The following is a 21565-nucleotide window of genomic DNA, read 5'->3' as shown; positions in this document are numbered from 1 at the left end:
GCATGGCCTGCTTCCATGAAGTCAGACCTTCATTGTCAGGAATTAGTCCCGCCCATTTACATTGTGCCTGTTGCCTGGATCCCTCAGATCTGATTTTCCTTTTTAGGGCTTCAACCCAAAGTTTAGAATTGAATTTGGACCAAAATTGTTTCTCAGGGAGTACATAGATTGATTGAGATTAAGTCCCAGTGGGGCCTTGCCAAATTGCAGCTCTTAGCCAGTGGGGTCATTCCTCCGCTGCTTCCCTATTATAAGCAGAATGCTGAAGTAGGGAAAAAAAGCCCCTTTGCATAAAAAACATAAAATTGAAAACAAACAAAACAAAAAAACAGTTTAAGTGGGAGGAAAAAGCAAGTGCTCTATGAAAATGGGTTCCTTTAATTACTGTATCATTCCTCTGGCTCAAACCAAGCTGGATCCCTTGGTCAGGGGAGAAAAGACTTTATGAGCCCATAGCAGGAGGGGACAGTGTGCAAGAAACACTGGCCAACTACATGGAGCCCCTGGCCCCCAGTATTTCCCTGGGGCCCTGGTGGCAGCCGCAGTTCTCTCCTGCCCCATATAGCTATTAGGCACTTGCAGGCTGCAGACCCTTCCAAGCACCCCAGCTGGGATGGAAGGGAGTGAGCAGGAAAGCTGCTGTGCACCACACATGCTTGCAGCTGTCGGGGCTGGGGTGGAGGTCCTACATCTAAGGACAAATGAAAATCTTATTGTTCTGAATTGCATATCTGGTGGCTGGGCCAAACACTCATTCTAATTAGTAATGTTTTTTCAGTCTGTAGCAAAACGCTTATCATTATAGGAGAAGAAATAGAAGCCATTTCAAACTGTGAAAGAAGAAAGAGAAGGATATCATAGAAAAGTCTGGGGGTCGTGACTGACACTCTAACGGGCAGTCAGGGACAGGGCCAGTCTAGGGGCCTTCTGGCAGCACCAAGGAGTGGCCTCATCCAGATGCTTTTAGTTGCCCCAGGACTTTATTCTGGTCCCACACAATGGCTAGACATCTGTGTAGGGAAACAGAGCCAAAATTCCTTCTACCCAAAGAAAGAGATAGGTGGCAGGGTTGTAACTTGTCCTCTGCAAATGGCACAGCTCAGGGAAAAGTCTGAGGACAAGAAGTCTCGAAAAAAAGTGAAGAGTCTGATCCAGCAGATCCACATTTACTCACTCTTCTTACAAATTCCAGATGAGCTCCCTTATGAAGCAGGATATTTCTCTGACGCCTTCATGGGACTTGCAACAAGGGTGCCTCAGTTAGTCAGTCTGCCGCTCTCAATGCCTCATGGGAGTGAGTACATGAGTGAATGAGCTGGAAAGTGGAGTGCATGAGCTCAAGAATCACCCAGACACTTCAGCGCTGGTGGGATCAAACTCCGTTCACTCAGACCTGGTACCTTACACCACTCACAGGAGGGAGCACACGGGGGAGTGGGTGCAGTAGCTGGAGCGAGTGGTTTTTGGTACTGGCAGGAGTAAACTCCATGCAATCCCCAAGGTAGCATCCAGGCAGGGCGTTAGAGACTTCTGAAGCCCCAGGGCACATGTTACAGTGTTCTTTTAGCTCTGCTGTCTGTAGAAGGCTTAAGTGATAACAGCTCAGTGGGTCCTCCACCCTCTCACATGAGGCAGCTGCCCTAGGCCAGTCAGAGCAAAGGGTCAGTGTGATAGCCTTTTGCATCCACACTTGTGGTTCCTGAGCTCTTGTCCAGTATCCAGGAATAATGAGATTACATGAAAAAATTGAAGGATGCTAAATGCAGAGGAGTTTATTGACGATGAAAGTGGCTCTCAGCCAGAAGAGGATCTCAAAAGGGGATTGGGTAGGTAGGTAATTTTCCCTGGAGTTTAACTCTCTCCAGCCAGATTCTTCTCCACAGTTACACTGTCAAACTATCCCTCTAAAGTCAAGCCAAAAGTACATTTATTGTTTCTCTTCAACATCCAGCCACAGTCTCTGACATTCTGCTGATTCTCTCCTTTCTTCTGGCTGAGGGTAGGGTCTTTATAAGCACAGGATGGGGGAAGGTGTGGGCCATGGATAGTTTAGGAAAAGGCAACATTTGTGCAGAAAAACAGGGACAAAATTTCTCACTTTGGGCCACAGTATCAGGTCTTTTGTCTTGAGGGTAGGGTTTTGTCCTTTTTTGCCCAGAATTTCTTTGCTCCCAAGCTTATCACTTCGAGGTGATTGGATCTTGGGGGTGAATCTCCCAGGAATGGCTTGGGCCATCCCCTTGGTGATAAGTGAACTCTTACTCTGAGCTCACACGAGATTTGGTGGTTTAAAAATGCGTGGCACCTCCTCACTCACTCTCTCTCTTTTGCTGTCTCTCTTTTGCTTGCTCATGCTTCATCTATGTGAACTACCTGCTCCTGCTTTGTCTTCCAACTTGATTGTGAGCTTCCTGAGGCCTCCCTGCAACCTGATGCCAGAACCCTGAGCCAATTAAATCTCTCTTTTTTTAAAATAAATTACCCACTGTCAGTTATTTCTTTATAGCAATGAAAGAAAGGCCTAATAAAATAATGTTAATAATCTGAGTCACCCATATTTTTTGGTAAATTGGTTAAAAGACTGTATAGTTTTAGAAAGTAATAATTCAGTGTTTTTTATACTATAATCCCATAGTGTCTGTTTAAACATTAGACCATCCTTTAAACTAGTCTTCTGAAAGTCCTTTTTTGCAGCTATTTCAGTAGTTGTTCATATTTATTACTTGTATATGAAATAATAGAATGATATTTAAATGATACTCTGGGCCATGAATGCATTTCTCAGAAAGGTTTTTGTTGAAATTTAACATAATCAAATTACATTGATTAAATTATGTATGGTAAAAATTTCATCTAGCACTAGGAAAAACTTAACTCTGCATTTTTCAAAGTGTAGTTATTTCCCAAATAAATACAATCTGGCAAAAAACTGTGCATTTTGTGGGTCAACATATATGCTATGTCTTCTACAGCTGCTGTCTTCTGAATTACTTTAGGATGAACCATCCTGTTTCATACATAAATATCTAAAATAGGTATATTTTTTCTCTGAATACGTGATTAGTTTCTTTCTAGTCAAAGGAGATTTCCCCCATGATCAAATTCAATCATCTTTCTATATTTTGGAATTCTGCTTGAAATATGCTTATTTTTATTTATGAAAAATGTGCCAGAATATCTGCAAGTGCAATTTTGTAACACTTATTGTAGCACATTTTCCAATTTAAAATTGAGTTTACAGCTAGAAATAGCAGAACAAATGAAAGAAATATCATTATGAATTTTTAAATGCTGTGAATTCAATAGCATGGCTAAGAAAACTAATAGCAGTGCTTTGGCAATATTTTTATTTTAAGATCATAGTAAGAGTGGACAGAACATGTTTAATAAATGAAACTGATATAAATCTAGAATATATCATTTTAAAGGTTTTTCACTCAGCACACAATAGTTCATATTTAAAAAACATTTAGAACTGAATTTGGATAAACTGCACATATTGATATGGTCCCATGGTCTTTCATTTTTACATGTTTTCAGTGCTGTGCCAGTTATTGATTTATTGTCTCTAATGTATAAATTTCCCCTTTTTACCTGCTCTGTGAAAATAAATCAACCCTTCTAAACATTTTTCTGTTAACATTTTACACTGAAGCTTTGTCAATAAGCAGTGGTGAAGAAACATTGAAGAATATAAAGTTTTGTTTTCTGCGCTTCTTGCATTCATTTGGTATGTCCCTGCACTGTACCTGGCTTTTCCGGGCACTAGGCTCCTGTAGTGCCCACAGCTTCACCACTGCCTGCCTCCTGCTATGCATGGAGGCCAGCAGCATTTAGCAACCAGTTGCTCTCTTCTGGTACCACTTTTGGCTGGTTTTGTAGAAAACTGCCCCTGGTGAGACACACCCCCATGAATTACTTTCACCACACCTTGGAGAACATTTTTCTGGCAAGTCCACCATAGCCATTTCTCTGCTCTTTAGTGAGTCACAGCTGTGTACTCTCCAAGGAGATCTTGTAAGACACATACGTGTCTTTGGAGAAGGGGGTGTTATTTCTTGTATGTCCTATCTCAGCCATGGAATAATAATTCTTATTTTGAACTGTTTTTCTATAGTCAGTGAATTTACTAGAGATTCTGGGGTATGTTAGCTTATGCAGGTAGATGTATCTCCATTCACAGATTGTTTGGTTGACTGAAACTTGGACTCAGCCATAGACTAAAGTTAATGAGACTGAATTGCCAGATCATCTGTGGCATAATTCAGAGCAGGAGATGTAAAGGATTAGGGAGGTAGAGCAAATGGGCTGAATTTATTACCCAATTTTCATTTGTAGTTTTGATATTTTTATTGGAACAAATCACCATAACCACTGTTTAAGTTTCTTGTGCTTTAAATTTACCAAAAACTTTGTGACTGAAAACCTCATACATGTATCATCTTACAGTTCTGGCAATCAGAAATCCAAAATAAACCTTAGTAAGCTAACATCAAGGTATTTGAAGTGCTCAAGTCTTTCTACAAATTTTAGTGGAGAATTTGTTTTGTTAGTTTTTCAGCTTTTAGTGGTCACCTATACTTCTTGGTTTGTGGTCTCTTTCCGTGTTCAAAGCCAGTAGTATTGAAGCTTCTCCCCTAATTGAATTCTACATCGGACAGCACATCTTTTCTTTATGATTCTGACTCTTCTTCCTCCCTCATACAAATACCTTTGTGTTTATATTGGGAGTCTCTGGATAAATCAGGATAATCTTCCATTGTGAAGATCCTTAATTTAATGAATGCACAATGTCTCTTTCGCCATGTAAGGTAACATGCTCATAGGTTCTGACATTAAGACATGGGCATCTTAGGGAGACTGTATTTAGTTGGGGGACTGTATTTAGTTTATCACACTCTCTGTTACTGGTATTAAACTGTTGATCTGACTAATTCCTTATTCTCCATACTAATCTGCAAGTGGTTTGCTTTTACCTGGCAGGCCCAACAGTGTAGTTCTAGAATGTTGTTTCAGGGCTTTTCCAATTCTTTTCCCTGTCATAATATAGTCAATAGGGAGATTGATCATCTTGACAATTTGAAAAACATCTAAGTGGTCTACTAAGCTAATGACATTCTACTGATTAAACCTGATAAGGAGGAAGTCACAAGTACATTTTATGGAAAAGTAGGTGGAAAATGTACCCAACACAGTTTCATAATCCTGCCTTCCCAGGGTAGATTTTGTTATTTCGGTGGTCCGGAGCATGTCAAGATAGCTTCTCCAAAGAGAAAGGCAAGTTGTCATACCTCTCATTATTTACTATGAGCAAAGTATGCAATACTTAGTAGTCTATTTTGGAATTTTCAAGTATTGTGTACGACATTTTAGTGTGCTACTTTGGCTCATCTACAGAATTGTACACAAGATGGCCATGTATAAGTGAGTACGAGAGCAAAAGAAGATGACTCCACAGCAAATTCAGATTCAGTCTGTAGTATAAGGCATTCTAATACTGGGGCCTTGTATTTCAACAGATTTATTAATATTTACAATGTATGCAGCATATAGGAATGCTATATGAGTCTCTAGTGAGCAGAAATAGAAAAATTGCAGAGAAAATCTCCAGGATTTTGAATAAAATCTGTGCCATGTTTAGCATGTGATACTATTCTCTTTCTGAGAAACAGAATCTGACTTGCTACTGGGTCTTGGAAGAGAATGAAAGCCCAACCATGGTGGAACCTCAGATGATCAACATACCTTAGCTTTGTGTCACTTGTCACAACATTAGGCATGATCAGGAATTCATTTCAGAGCAAATAAAGTGCTGAAATAAACTTCTATTCATGTAATGAATTTGTTTTATCACATATTTCATCACCTGAAGAAGCTGGTCTATTTGAAAGATACACTGGCATATTGAAGACTCATTTTGACACCGGGTGAGAGAGAGATGCCTAAAAGGATAAAATGTATTCAGAATACAATATGTTTTAAATAAAAATTCCTTATATAGTATGGTTTTCCACACAGCCAGAATGCTTGAGTCTGAAAAAAATAAATGTGAAAATGGGAGTACCTCCTGCCATAATATACCTAAAAACCTACCCAATTGCAGAATAATTGTTTCCTACATGGTAAGCTTGAGCTCAGTTTCTTTAGAGATATTAATTCTCAAAGTGGAATGAATCTAGAAAGAAAACTGAATTAATGGTTTCGCTAAATTGAAAGAGGAGACTACCTCCTGGACTTTTGGGGCTCCCTATGCCATTAAACTAATGGGAAAAAAGGAGGATTAATCTACTGGATGGAGTGATTCCCTTTAAGTTTTAAGTGAAAATGTATTCCTTCTACATAATGAAGTCAAAGTAGACTATATGTACATCCCAAGAGATTCTCTGGTGCACTTTCCAAGTATCACAGCAATCAGAAAAAAACTAACAAATAAACAAACAAACAAACAAAAAACATCCTGAGGGTTTCAGACTTTCTGAGAATGAAGATTTAGGTCAGTACAGAAAATAATCTTGACCAGAGGAGGTGAACTCAAGGGCAGGGAAATGCTGAAATGGTAGTTAAAGAATGAAGCCGTAGATGTCAATTAAGGCCTTGAGAACAATTACAGAAATCAAGATTGGTAACTTTGGATGTTTTCTATTTTTCTCATTACATATGTGTATTTATTTGTATATATTAATCATCGTTTCCTTTATTCTTTACATTTTCATTTTTTATACAGCAGCAGAATGTCTGCATTAGAAACCTCTACATGAAGGGCTTTCCTCAACACCATGTGGCAAATTCTAGAGGAATGATTTTTAGGAAATTTCAGCAGTGCATCTTCACAGTGAATACTCTGTCATTCAGCAAGCAATGGTCTTGACATCTCCAAGATGAATCTTCAGTCTTATATCTTTGAACTGCAGGCAAAGGCTCTCCTGTAGCTCAATCCTATGGGAAATGACTATGACTGTTACTTCAATAATGTTTGGAGGTATGCTTACTTCTTACTAACCAACTTATCATAACTTCGACTCCTATTGTAGTTAACAGTTTTTTTACAGTAAACTGTTCAAATACTGCATGGTTACTATCTCTGGATTGGTCATATATTGATATATATATAATAAATTACATTGGTTCTATAATATTAAACTGATCTTAAATATCTGGTGTTAACCTCACTTAGTTATTTTGCATGTATTTATTATACTATTCAATTTTCTAAATTCATGTTACCTATTTTTGCATCTATATTTATTTTGGATATTGGTTGGGGTTTTTAACCAATCAATGTTAGTTAACACACGTTATGTCTACCACATTGGCTTACAAATAAAAGAGCACTCATAAATTAAGTAAAAACGTCCAAGAATTATCATGTTCACATGACTTAAGTAAACCTTTAATAAGTAAGCTGGCTTTAAAATTATTGATAAAATAAAAATGAAATATCCTCAGAATTGTCAGCATACATTTTTGTCTGGGTTTTATATTTGTCTTTGCTAGATATTTTGAGATATCAGTGTTTGTCGCAGAAAGTTGTGGAACCATAAATCTAGTCACAATAAAATAATTTTTGAGTGAATTTTTTGATAAGTAAAACTGATTTAATATTGTTGGTTTAATGAAAACTGCTGAATATTCTGGTGAAATAATTTCACTGGTGAAAATGTCCATGTAGTAAACCTTAATTTTCATAGAATATAAACTGGATAACAAGAAAACACGTAAATATTCTAGATAAACTCTTAAAAATATGAATGTATAAGTGCTGTAGGTGAAGTTTTTGTGCTATTTAAAATATTCTTATTAAATGGTTAGGTCATTTCTAATTCAGAAAATGTTGAAAACATGTTCTAAAAACTGTGGAATTCTTCTCATTCATAAAATGCTAATACCTGGTAGGCAGCTTAGGATTCCTTGCTTCCTCAGTTTTCACTAAAACTTACTTCCTTGGTTTTCACTAACATTTAAGGTTACTAAGGATAAAAATTGTAGTGTGTGTGTGTGTGTGTGTGTGTATATATATACCTAAAGATGTGTTATTATGAGACAAAGAATAATATTTTCTAATTCAGGAGTTATATTAAAGGTAATTTAAATTATAGACTTTTAAAGGCTATTTATGAAACACAGTAGTAAGAAACTTGTAAGTAAGGGAGAGATATATGACGAAAGTAATGTATATGAAAATGCATTTTTGGTAAGAAAAGTTATAAAAAAAGATAATTTTGTATGAGAAAAGATGTCATGTGGTTAATTTTTTGACCTAGGATAAAATGACTGGTTATTTAAAGAAGAAGGAGAAAATCTGGGATTGAATGGAAAGTCGAGACATGTGGATAGTCTGTGTAAGTCATATGTAGTTTTTCCTGTTTCTCTGTGTATCTATCTTCAAGCACATATGGAGAAAACAGAAAGTTGAAAAAGTTTAGATAACAAAACACTATTTAAAATCTGATAGACAACTGGAGAAATTTCATTAAACTTTTCATAGTTAAAGCTCTTAGTCTTGATTAAGTTAAAATAAGAAATATTGTAAGGAAATGTACTTGCAGTTTAGCAATTCTTTTTTAATATAGTTAAGCATGAAGCCAGATTTAGTGTGGAGCCAAATCTCACATACATGCTTGCACTACTTCATATTATGTTTGCTGTTTTGCATGGATAGTTCTAGCACTGTAGTAATTACTGGTCACGTGCCTAGAGAGAACTTCTTGATTGCATAGGATGTGTGGTAATATTGGTGCACTTAAGAACACTGAATTGTGTATTAGGAATAAAATATTAATCATGTGACTTTTAGGCTCTAAGAAACATTTCAGCCTCCAAGGTAAACTGAGTTGGAAACATTTAGGGTTAGTTTCTTATTTATTTGTTTTTGTTTCTGATTTTCATTTCTTTTCTTTTTTTTCTTCTTTGGGTTTATAACTTGTGTAAGCATAAATATAAGACCATTGATGATTCTTATTTTCTAGTGGAAGAATTTTATTTGGTTCTGTGAAGAGTTACTTTGCTTCCTGTGGATTTCTAGCAAGTCATCATTTGCTTTATTTATTTATTTATTTTCTGAGGCAGAGTCTCACTCTGTCACCAAGGCTGGAATACAATAACACCATCTTGGCTGACTGCAACCTCTGCCTCCTGGGTGCAAGTGATTTGCCTGCCAGAGTCTCCCGAGTAGCTGGGGTTACAGGCACCTGCCACAACATCCAGCTAATTTTTGTATTTTTAGTACAGATGGGGTTTCACAACGTTGGCCACGCTGGTCTCATACTCCTGACCTCAGGTGATCCACATACCTCAGCCTACCAAAGTACTTGGATTACAGGCATGAGCCACCGAGCCCAGCCCATTTGTTCTATTCATCTAAAATTCCTAGGCTACCTTTGTTGGGCCTGCAGGAATTGATGGAGCACATCAACCACTTGGAATTTGGCTGGTTTTGTTTGCTTCTGATTATCTAGAGAGCTATGAGAGCTTTAAGTTTACTGGCCAACAACAACAACAACAACAAACACATAGAAGACTTTTAAATAAGTTCTGAACAGAAATAGTACATTACTTTTTATTTGAAAAAGTAGATGAGAACAAAAATGTTTAAATGATGTTTATTTCATAGGCAATTCAATTCAATTAATAGCAGATTTTTCCTGTAGGTAATGAAAAAAATCTGTGATATGGGTGCAAAGTTTTAATGTTCAGGAGATTGGCCTTGTCATTTAGAAAATATATTGATTGGAGTTGTTCTCAAACTTATTAAGTTGTGTTGACCATTATTAAAAACAAGTGACATTCACTTCAATGAAGTAGTAATGAAAATGTGAGACTTTCTAGTGAATTTTGATCCCAACCATTTTATTACTTATGGGCCTTCATGTGTGTACTCAAAAACAAAATACGTGCAAGTATTGCACTGGTTTGAAGATTTTGGTGGTAAAAGTTAGCAAATCAGTTGTCAGTACTGTATCTAGAAACCAATCTTAGAAGAATGCAATGATGCTCTTTTTAAATAGTTGAAAATAAATTATTTTGGTTTTTTTCTTACTTTTTCCTTGTTTTGTTGTATAGTATTTAAGTGAAAGGAGATAATTTATTTTTATTTCACTTATCAGATTTTAATGATGGAGAGAAAAAAGTGATTTGTATTACTTTGATATGCTTGACATGGGATTTATGATGTATTTTATGCTTTTGGTCACAATTCTGTCACTAGAATGCTAGTAATTAGATGCATGCAGTGAATAACCTAACTACTTTTATAAAGTAGTTTGAAATTCTGCAGGTGCTAACTCTTAAATACCAAATAACGGTGTTTTAATTTGTAACACATCAGAGGAAATGACAGGACTTTCAGTAGTTAAAATATCTTTTTAACTAATTCTGTGCTGTTAAGTTACAGGACTTTGACTCCTGGGTCTGAAAAAGACACTGACTCCTGCTAAATTTTGAGCATTGACATCAGTTGAAGCATCATCCTCGGATTTGAGAGAAAGGAACAATCAAAATCAACTGCTTTTGCGAGACATAGGGCCATAAATTAAAACTATTCAATTCCTCTAGGACCAGGGACTGTTGGGGAAGAGGTGGGTGAGTGATTTTGTAAGGGTTGATTTTGAGAGATAAGATTAGTTCAGAGTTTTTTTCATAAATTAATGTCAAAAATACACTGATGCAAGGCCAACCTCTGGGCCCAGGTGTTGGGATAACAAGTCTTTCTTGGAGCATTAATTCACTTTTTACTTAAAAATTGGAAAAGGTTCTAAAATGTTATGGAAATCTTACTTTGCAGCCAAACTGATTAAAATTAGATAGATTTGTTGATAAGGTTATATTGAAATTGCTTTAATATTAGCAACACATCATACAAAGGTAAGCTTTAGTTTTCTCTTTTTAGAAAAGTGTAATACTAACAGACAAAAGTGTAATACTAACTAATAACTTGTTTACCTTTGAGAAAACTGCAGGGAGAAAATGGAGGGGGAACAGACAGATTTAGTTGGCCTCATGCTGTCTTAAGTTTTAAGTCTTATTGTTTGGGAAACTGAGTTTGCTCTGTATAAAGATTAAACATTTTTGTTTTATCATTTTGACTAATGAATGACTATTTTATAATGACTTGTGATCCTGCTTTGTGCCATCAAGTATCTTAAAACTTGACAGATTTTCCAACAGCAAACTTTTAAGTTCTAACTTTAGTCTTTTTGTCCTCAAAATAACTTTTTTTTGATATTAGTTTCTTTGAAGTCAGAGAGAGAGATGTAGTAGTAGGTTTCTTAGGATTATTTTTTATGTTAGTATTAGGCAGGATGCATTGTCAAACATGAGGTGGTGCTTAGCTTCCTTTGGGTTGTATTTATATAGATGTGTTGTTAATATGTGTTCCAGGATTGTATGAGATTAGTAAAATTTTAATATGTTTTGATATTTATGTTGTCGGTAATAATTATGATTATGTCAAATTGTTATATGTTGCAGAAAAAACCCCACATTTTCTTGTCAACTGTGTCTTCAACTATGGTTGTGTAAAGACTTTTGTCATCCACAATTGATGGTTTGCTTTGATCTTTCTAAAAAAAAAAAGTGACTTATAATCAGCTACAGTCCAAGCCTGCTTCCTTGGAAGAGTTCATGAAAAGTACTCTTGAATGCAAGTTTCTGATAACTTTGGAGATTTTTCCATTGGATTAGAGAGAAAACTTTCAAGGCACTAATTGAAAGGCTGATGTGTTTGTGAAGATTGCTAACCCAATATGAAGCAGAGCAAGAGTTGATTGCATGGGCTAAACTAATGGAGGACAGAAATAATTTGTATGGCTTTTGTTGTTTGAAATATTGCTGATTCTTTTTCTTTTGTTTTACAAAATCTGGAGAATCTTTTTCTTTTGAGCTATTTATAGCCTTGGAATATACTTTAAGTGTATTGTGTATACTTTTGTAAGCATAATTTGAGTCATATTTCTCTTTCTTTGACCAATTTCTCCAGAATTTGTAAACTATTTGTGAAACTTCCTAATTCAAGGCATTGTGTTTGTTTGCATACGGTTAATAACCACAAGTTTTCTTTTGTAATTGGACACATTTGAAGGAACTGACTATTTTCTCAGAGCTCTGACCAAAATGGCCTTGTGAGATGTTTCAGTTAAGCCAGTTAGGGAGAGTCTATATGGACAATGATTCCTGTCACATTTTTTGTGCGTAATCAAGCCAAGTACATGGGACTAAAGTTAATTTTTCAAGTAGATTGGTCCCTCATTGATTTGCCTTTGGTGGAAGTGGTGGACTGAAGAGAGAACTATTGTATGTCAGAAGAAAACTCTATATTAGATTCACCTTTGATTCCTGGATGGCTACATGGTCAACCATGGTATGGAGCTGCTGACAGCACTCCTCAACATGAAGCGGCCAGAAGGATTGGCAACTGGATTCCTCATGATTGAGGAATTGATAAATAGAAAGGGAGGACTGAAACCAGCCCAAGAGTCCCATAAACAGTTGTTGTTGGATAAACATAGATATTGCTCTCTGGTGTTTCTGTAACAACCCCAAAGAGTGAAAAAAGAAAATGTGGTACATATATACCATGGAATATTATACAGCCATAAAAAGGAATGAGTTCATATCTTTTACAGGGACATGAATAGAGCTGGAAGTCATTATCCTCAGCAAACTAATGCAGGAACAGAAAACCAAGCACTGCATGTTATCACTTTTAAGTGTGAGCTGAATGATTAAAACATATGAATACATGGTGGGGAGGCTGTTAGAGGAGGCTGGAAGAGGGAAGGAGACCATCAGGAAGAATAGCTAATGGATGCTGGGCTTAATACATAGGGAATGAGTTGATCTGTGCAGAAAACCACCATGGCACATGTTTACCTACATAACAAACCTGCACATCCTGCTACATGTACCCTGGAAGTTAAAATAAAATTTAGACAAAAAAGATAAAGGAACATTTAATATTGCTTTCAAGTTACACATATAATTTTTTCTTTCCTTTTTTTTTTTTTTTTTTTGAGACCGAGATCTCCCTCTGTCACCCAGGCTGGAATGTAGTGGTATGGTCTTGGCTCACTGAAACCTCTGCCTCCTGGGTTCAAGTGGTTCTTCTGCCTCAGCCTCCCAAGTAGCTGGGATTACAGGCACCTGCCACCATGTCTGGCTAATTTTGTTGTATTTTTAGTAGAAACGTGTTTTCACCATGTTGGTTAGGTTGGTCTTGAACCCTTGACCTCAAGCAATCCATCAGTCTTGGCCTTTCCAAGTGCTGGAATTACAGGCACATAATTTATTACTATAATTATTATTCATAAATTATTATTGGCTTTTACAAATTGAAAATAAAACATCAAAAGATAAAGCAATAAGGGCCTAAAATATACATTTGTGGTATATAAAAAAATGAAAAGTAATTAAATAGACCTTCAATACATATTAATTACATGCAATTTAAAGTAGTTTGTAGTTAATAATAAGCATAAAATATGTAACAGAAGAGAGTAACTATTTAAATACAATCAGTGATTAATATTGTATTTATTTTATATTGCCATACCTTTTATTATAATACAACTTTACTTAGATTATAATTGTAATGAAAGTATGCTATTACATTCAACACATATCATTACCTCTCATGGCTAATAACTTATTCTATAATCAGAAACATTTTAGGGTATTGTTCAGATTTCCATGTCTATGCATATTGACATTGTTAAAATAAAAACAACTTCTCAGACTAATAGCTTACCTTTAGTAGTGACAGATATATTTGAGGTTGACTTTAAGTTTCACTGTTCAACTCAAATTGTCTATCAGAAATTTGCTAATTTAATTCTGAATAAATAAAATAATTATTAGTATTTTTGTGAATAATCATAAAATAAATTATTTTAGCTAAATTAAACTTAAGTCAAAATGTAAGCTTCTTTATATCAACAAATATACAGGTTTCAAAAATGGTGTAGATTGGGATGTACCTCGTATAATAAAATGTTAATATTCAATTTAAGAAATATTAGTTTTATAAATAAAATTGTGTTTTAACACAGTCTCACTCATATCGATCGTATGTCTGCAGCTGATTTCACACTACAACAACAGTTACCATATTGCTTGCAAAGCTTAAAGCATTTTCTGTTTGGCCCTTTACAGAATTTTTTCTTAGGTTCTGGCCTAGAGCAATGCTTGGCCAAATAATTTACTTGGCAGCTCTCAAGTTGCTAATATTTATTTCATTTTCTTTCATTTGCTCAACCAATTCTCACTGTGCCTCTAATATCTGGGTTTCATAGTTTGTAATTGGGTAGCCCAGTGTCTGACTTTGGATTTACTTATATCTGTGAACATCAGCAGGGTTATGGGCCTTACTAGGTCTCATTAAAGCTGATTAATAGTAAGCCTACTAAATAAGCAGACACAGATAAAATCCTTGGTGTGTGATTTGTAGTTTGTCTGGGAATGTAGTTCATGAAAACTGAAGAAAATTCCATAGCACAGAGGTGAAATATTTCAATAGTAATGGCAATATACATAAGAAAGGCAGATTGTTTTCTTTACCATAGCTGCCTTCTCTTATCATTAGTTTTGCAGAGAATATAATAAAAAATGAAAGCATTTTATGTGAGTTTTTATTTGACCTTTCAAAAGAAGTATGAGAAAGCTGTATTTTTTAAAGGTATGTTGATCAGAATAAGCTAAATTTTGCTTTGATCACAAATGGCTCCCAATTCTCATCAGCTTGTAAGAACTAACGTGTGTCACTTAAATTAAATGTTCATTGAGGGTCAGCTTTTGCTCTATACCACATTGCCTTAATTTCATATCTGTAATAGGAAGAGCAGCTCATATCTAGAATATTGTTGGTGTTGTGGAAAAAGAAACATGGCAAACCAATGAGCTCTTAAAACATCAGCTCTTAAGTGACCCGAAAAAGTTATCTGGCCACTCCTAGGTTCAAGAGCATAGGGAAGTAAAATCCTCCTGCAGGTAGAGACACTAACAAGTCTGCGATAATTTCTTTTTCAGGGACAGAAAGCAAATACTGAAATGTTTTGATCAGTAATTTTAAAACACTTTGTTTGGCATATAATCTTGGATTCTTAGTAGATACATGTGCGTATAGGATTCTGTAAGTATGTGGGTAACAATATGATAGCAAATCTAATTGGGGGTGGGAGAGGGATATAAGAAACAATGAACAAATCACCTAGGTCAGAATATGGTTGCTTCTAATAACAGGTTTTTGAGAAAAGTCAGAATAACTTGCAAAGAGTTATATAGAATAACTTGCAAATGTTATGGTAAACAAAAGAGAGAGATTCAAAGAAAATTCTGAGCTCAAAAGTTAACATTTTAAATGTATGATATACTATCACTGTCTTTCAACTCTAATGTCTCAAATTATTTGGATTTTTGATAATACTATATCAAATATTAAAAATGATCAGATTCTTTAAATTTTATGGATGAACAAAAAATATGTCCTTGGTATATAATTTAAACTCTTTTCTCCAACTTTCTCCTTGGAGAAATTAAATTTCAGCATATTGAGGGAATCACAATTGCAATTCTGAAACAGCAAGTTTTCAAAGATATTTTTGTCAGAGAGTGGGTGCCCTTGTATCTCTTAGCAGCAGGCTAAAATAAATGGCCATACAAAATATATAACCTGTCTTTCTTTTCTTGAAACTGAATCCAGGAAGATATCATTGGATCTCTTCAAAAGAAACCCAAATAGAACATTTGCTGAATGTGATCATTAGAGGAGAGGCAAATTCTCTTGAGTTTCAAATATACATAAAAAAGATTCCATGAGTTGAACTTTAGTGTAGCTGCTAAACTCCAGGGACAATGAATATATGCTACAAAGTTTCAGAGGGGAAATTTGAAGATTTTTAAAAGAAAAAAAAAGAATCACACAATCATTGAATATATCACTAATGACACAATGTAAAAAACTGTAAAAGACAATCTATAGATACTTGAGGGGAAGAAAACAAAACTGTAATGTCAGAATCTTGCACTCATCAGAAATAACATACATCTGTTGAAAGGAGCAAAGAAAGACATTTCATTGAGCTTTATGTCAGGATGGGATGAGTTTATCATCAGATCTTCCCTGAAAGCAATGATCAAACTAGATATATTTAAATATACCTATATATATATATATATATGTATACATATATATATAGAGAGAGAGAGATCAGAGCTCTGGTAAAGATATACAAAGACATACAACAAATTTAAAAATATTTACACATGAAAACTACTAAATCTTGGTCCAAAATAATGTGAGAGTATGGCATTCTTATCTGAGTCTTCCTTCATTCCCTTAAGTCAGCCTCAGTTACTCAGTTATTCTACCAAAGAGCAGTCATGAAAAACAAAATGCCTCATCACTAAAGAGACCCCATAGTGACCCTGGATCTCCAGATTCAGAGAAGAATATATTGTGAGATTTACAGTAACATAAGCAAGTTTAGAGAGAGTGAATGACAAAGGCCAGCAGATCCATTAGCCAGAGGTTGTGATTATGTATGAGAAACAATGGACCAGATTTAAAGTTTGGCAGATTAGCCTACAATTTAAAAGAAAGATCCAAGAAATGAATAACCCTAAGGAGTTATAATAAACACACCATACATTCCTATGGTTGGAATGTAAGGCTGTGCGTTTGTAGGAGAAGCTAAAGTGGGCCTCATCTATCCACGCATTCCTGGCTAACTGTGGGAATGTGCCCAACTTCAGAAAAGATACAAGATCGCCAGCCAAAGTGAGAGTGAAACATACTTGTGAAACACCTTGAATCCATTATTTCAACACATGCACATATGACCACTAGTAAGGGTGGTAGCCTTTAGACTCAAGATGTATAAGTACAACTTTTGCCTAATGATGACATGAACACTAAGCTATATAAACACAGAAGCAATCCCTAGGGACTCAGGCTTGAAAATTTAGATTTAAATTCCAAAAATTGATTAGAAATATCTGTGAACTAATGTCATGAGATTGCTCAGATTTAATCCAGGCAAGGTGCTAACCAATAACAACAACAAAAAAGAGCAACAAAACAACCCTTGAAAGAAAACTTAGAATTCACTAAAAATATAGTATCGAAAATGACAATTTTTCAATGAAAAGTTAGGAGACAACAGTACACACAACACACACACCAGTATGTTGCAGGAATTCAGGGACCCCGAACAGAGGGACCAGCTGAAGCCATGGCAGAAGAACATAAATTGTGAAGATTTCATGGACATTTCCTGGTTCCCCCAATTAATACTTTTATAATTTCTTATGCCTGTCTTTACTGCAATCTCTGAACATAAATTGTGAAGATTTTGTGGACATTTATCAGTTCCCTAATCAATACCCTTGTAATTTCCCATGTCTGTCTTTACTTTAATCTCTTAATCTCATCATCTTCGTAAGCTGAGGATGTATGTCTCCTCAGGACCCTGTGATGATTGCGTTAACTGCACAAATTGTTCATAAAGCATGTGTGTTTAAACAATATGAAATCTGGGCACCTTAAAAAAAAAACAGGATAACAGCGATGTTCAGGGAACAAGGGAGATAACTATTAGGTCTGACTGCCTGAGAACTGGGTGGAACAGAGTCGTATTTCTCGTCTTACAAAAGTGAATAGGAGAAATATCACTGAATTCTTTTTCTGAGTAAGGAACAGACCTGTGAAAGAGAATGCATTCCCAGGGGCAGGTCTCTAAAATAGCCGCTCTGGGAATGTCTGTCTTATATGCTTGCAGATAAGGGATGAAATAAGCCCCAGTCTCCTGTAGTGCTCCCAGGCCTATTAGGACAAGGAAATTCCTGTCTAGTAAATTTTAGACCGGTTGTCTGCTCTCAAACCCTGTCTCTTGATAAGATGTTGTCAATGACAATGCATGCCCGAAACTTCATTAGCAATTTTAATTTCACCCCGGTCCTGTGATCTCTCTCTGCCCCCATTTGACTTGTGATATTTTATTGTCTTGTGAAGCATGTGATCTCTGTGACCCACACCCTATTCATACACTCCCTCCTCTTTGAAAATCACTAATAAAAACTTGCTGGTTTTGTGGCTTGGGGGGCATCACAGAACCTGCTGACATGTGATGTCTCCCCCAGACACCCAGCTTTAAAATTTCTCTTTTTTGTACTCTTTCCCTTTATTTCTCAGACTGGTTGACACTTACGGAAATAGAAAAGAACCTATGTTGAATTATCGGGGATGGTTCCCCTGATGCCATTAAAATGCTGCCAATAGAAAGTGTTTGATATTAAAACTAGCAGACAAAGCTTTTAAAGCAGCTATTATAAATATGTTAAAAGAATGAAAACCATCTTCAAAGAATTAAAAAAAAAAAATGATGACAGTGATTCATCATAGACAGAATGCCCGTAGAGAAACTAAACACTAAGAGAAACAAATGGAAATTCTGGAGTTGAAAAGTAAAAATACTAAAATAGAAGATTTTCTAGAGGTTTTCAGTAGGTGATTTGAAATGGCAGAAGAAAGCATCCATATACTTTAAGATACAGAGATAGAAATCTGAAGAACATAAAGAATATAATACATATTATCTTTTTTCAGTAAATCAATGCCTCTGTTTGGAATCCTCAGTACCAGTTTTTTATATTTCTCAGACAGGTCAGCCTTCACACATCTCCCCTGAAACCAAAGGGCTTTTTTCAAACAATGGTCAATGATTGCCATTGCATCTTCTCTTGTTTCCATCTCAATAAAAGCCTGAACTTTCATCATCATCAATATGTAATTATTTATTTTCCAATAAGGCTCAGCAAGCTTGAGGACAGCACTATCAGAATAGCCAGAATGGGGCAAATTGCTGAGATGTATCACATGTCCAAGATATTGCTTTTGAGATCTGGCTCTCCTTCAGGTTTCTTTATTCTTTTATACTTCTGGGATAAATGAACTGTCAATGGCTTGCCAAATACTAATGCTGGTGTGGTTGTATAATAATCCACTGTAACCTGAGCATCCTCTGTGGTTGTCATTTCAATAAATGCCTCATTAATTTTATTTAGAATCATATGATTTGAAATGACTCCAAATGGTTCTACTAGGTATCTCAAGTTTTTCCCTTATTGAAAATCCATGATGTGAACAACTCTGCTAGTTTCCACTCTGACTTTTTGCATGTGTCGAGGTCCTTGCAGGTTTCCATTTCCAGTATCCAGATTTCCTCTTGCTCCAACTGTTGGTCCCCCAAGATGGAATGAGGGAGGTGGAGGGTCCTAGAATTCCTGGCGCTGGATTTGTAGACTACTGCAATATGAATGGATCACCCACTGTGTGTCCTGTATCATTGTTAGGATTCCATTCTGGGTAGATTTCAAGAAGAAACTGGCATTGACGACTGTGACTTGCTCCATTGATATGCTGACTCCACTCCGTATTAGAATGACCTGGCAAATCACATATAGAGCACAGATGGGGATAACCTTTTGGTAAGAGTCCATGGAAGTCTTCAATATTGCTACTTGGAGGAGTGCCCCTCTTTTTCTCAAAGAGAGATCTCTCTTGTAAGGGGCCAGGACCACATCCCATTCTCTCATACTCACTGTCAAATTTATGATAATTATGTGAGATCTCACCAGAAAAAGAATCATCCCTACACCTTTCTCCATCTCTTAATCTGTCATCTTCATAATTCATTCTCTCATAATAACCAGATTCTTGAGAATGACTTCTATGGTCATAATCAATCACTGGGTTAAGACTAGGAACACGATCATCAAAACTCTTCTAAAGTGCCTTTTTTTCTTCCCAATCATCCTTAGGTACTGTGTATGGTGGCTCCCGTGTAGCAGACCTGCCATCTCTACCATAACTCAAGGTAAGACCTTCTTCATTTCTCCTCCTTTCAAGCTGTAGAAGGATTTGGGGCAAATTCTCAGGAGTAATCTTGTCCTCTGGATAATGACTCAGTTCGTCTAAATCTCTAGCAAACAGACCAAAGCTGGCCAAAATGTTACTGGCCTGGTCTGCATCTCCATGGTGTTGAGAAGATAAAGGGAGTGGACCTCTACTTCCAATGTTAACTATAGACTGCAAATGATGGGAAGAAGTACTAGCAGAAGACAGTGCACTATGAGCTCCTTGTTGATTGAATGAAGAACCCATTCCAAGATTCATTAAACAGGCAAGGCATGCAGTACCCTGGTCCATCCTTTCAAGAGATGCTGGCATACTTAAAATACTGGGTAGCAGCAGCAGGAAGGCCTATTTCTGCCGCAGACAGGTCATGCCCATGACCCTGTGAGTCCCTACTGAGAGAGAACTGCTGGAATGACTTGGACATTGTAGAACTAGTTCTTGTCTATTTTATAGATTAAAAATCATTTTCTTTTTTAAGACGGCCAGAAAGAAAGCTCAAACTAGAAAGCTAGGTTAACTTTGCTTCAAAAAATGGTAACGCCAAGAAAAAGGATCAATAAGGACTGCAGAATCTTCTTCAAGTGGAGCACCAGCAGACAACTCTCCCAGCGATCGGATCGCGGAGGCTCCTACAATCCGCTGCAGCAACGGGTCCTGGCGAGAGGTGGCAGCAGCGGCTGCAGCCCAAGAACTCTCCAGATGGCAAAGAATCTCCAAGTGACAAGAAATCCAAGATAGTTCCCAGAAGACTGAAAGTTCAACCGAAGGTAAAGAACAAGAAGAGAAGTCCGGTGAAAACAGTGAGAAAGACACAAAGAGTGACCAGACAGAGCAGGAATCTAATATGCTTCTTGAATCTGAAGATGAGCTACTTGTAGATGAAGAAGCAGCAGCTGCACTGCTAGAAAGTGGTAGTTCAGTTGGAGATGAGACCGATCTTGCTAATTTAGGTGATGTGGCTTCTGATGGGGAAAAGGAACCTTCAGATGCTGTGAAAAAAGATGCAAGTGCTTCAGCGGCAGCAAGGAAAAAAAACTTAAAAAGTGTCGTTTCCCAGGGAGTATGGAAGGATTTGTCACTCTGGATGAGGCTGGTGATGAGAAAGATTCGAAACTTCAGAAACTTCGTAAATAGGTCATGGCATTTAAATCTGGTGACAGAAGTGATGATGGGTTGGTTGAAATTAAGGTGGACAAGATAGAGGCACTTGATCAAGAAAATGAAGCAGCGTTGGAAAATGGAATTAAAAATGAGGAAAACACAGAACCAGGTGCTGAATCTTCTGAGAACGCTGATGATCCCAACAGAGATACAAGTGAAAACGCAGACGGTCAGAGTGATGAGAACAAGGAGGACTATACAATCCTAGATAAGTATAGAATTGGACTGTATCAGCCCAATGTTCTTATTGGTATAGACTATGTGATACCTAAAACAGGGTTATACTGTAAGCTGTGTTCATTCTTTTACACAAATTAAGAAGTTGCAAAGAATACTCATTGCAGCAGCCCTCCTCATTATAAGAAATCAAAGATATTTCTGAATAAATTGGCAGACAAACGCAGACAGAAGGAAATTTAAGATGTGCAAGAAGATTTGATGATATCAAAGAAAATAATGGTTCTTTGTTTTTAATGTTAACTTTTTTTTTTTTTTTTT

At 36.3% G+C, this 21565-nt stretch overlaps 2 pseudogenes; one reads left to right on the top strand and one right to left on the bottom strand.

Moving 5' to 3' along the window:
* The window catches only part of LOC105506932, a 127879-nt pseudogene extending 107537 nt beyond the window's left edge, over nt 1-20342 (bottom strand).
* Nucleotides 20343-20437: 95 nt separating this feature from the next.
* Nucleotides 20438-21498, top strand: LOC105506931 (annotated as a pseudogene).
* Nucleotides 21499-21565: the final 67 nt, after the last annotated feature.

The sequence above is a fragment of the Colobus angolensis genome, unplaced genomic scaffold (genome assembly GCF_000951035.1).
Source record: "Colobus angolensis palliatus isolate OR3802 unplaced genomic scaffold, Cang.pa_1.0 Scaffold141, whole genome shotgun sequence".
Taxonomy (NCBI): domain Eukaryota; kingdom Metazoa; phylum Chordata; class Mammalia; order Primates; family Cercopithecidae; genus Colobus; species Colobus angolensis.
Note: the sequence above shows the minus strand (reverse complement) of the source record. Positions and strands in the feature narration are given on the sequence as shown.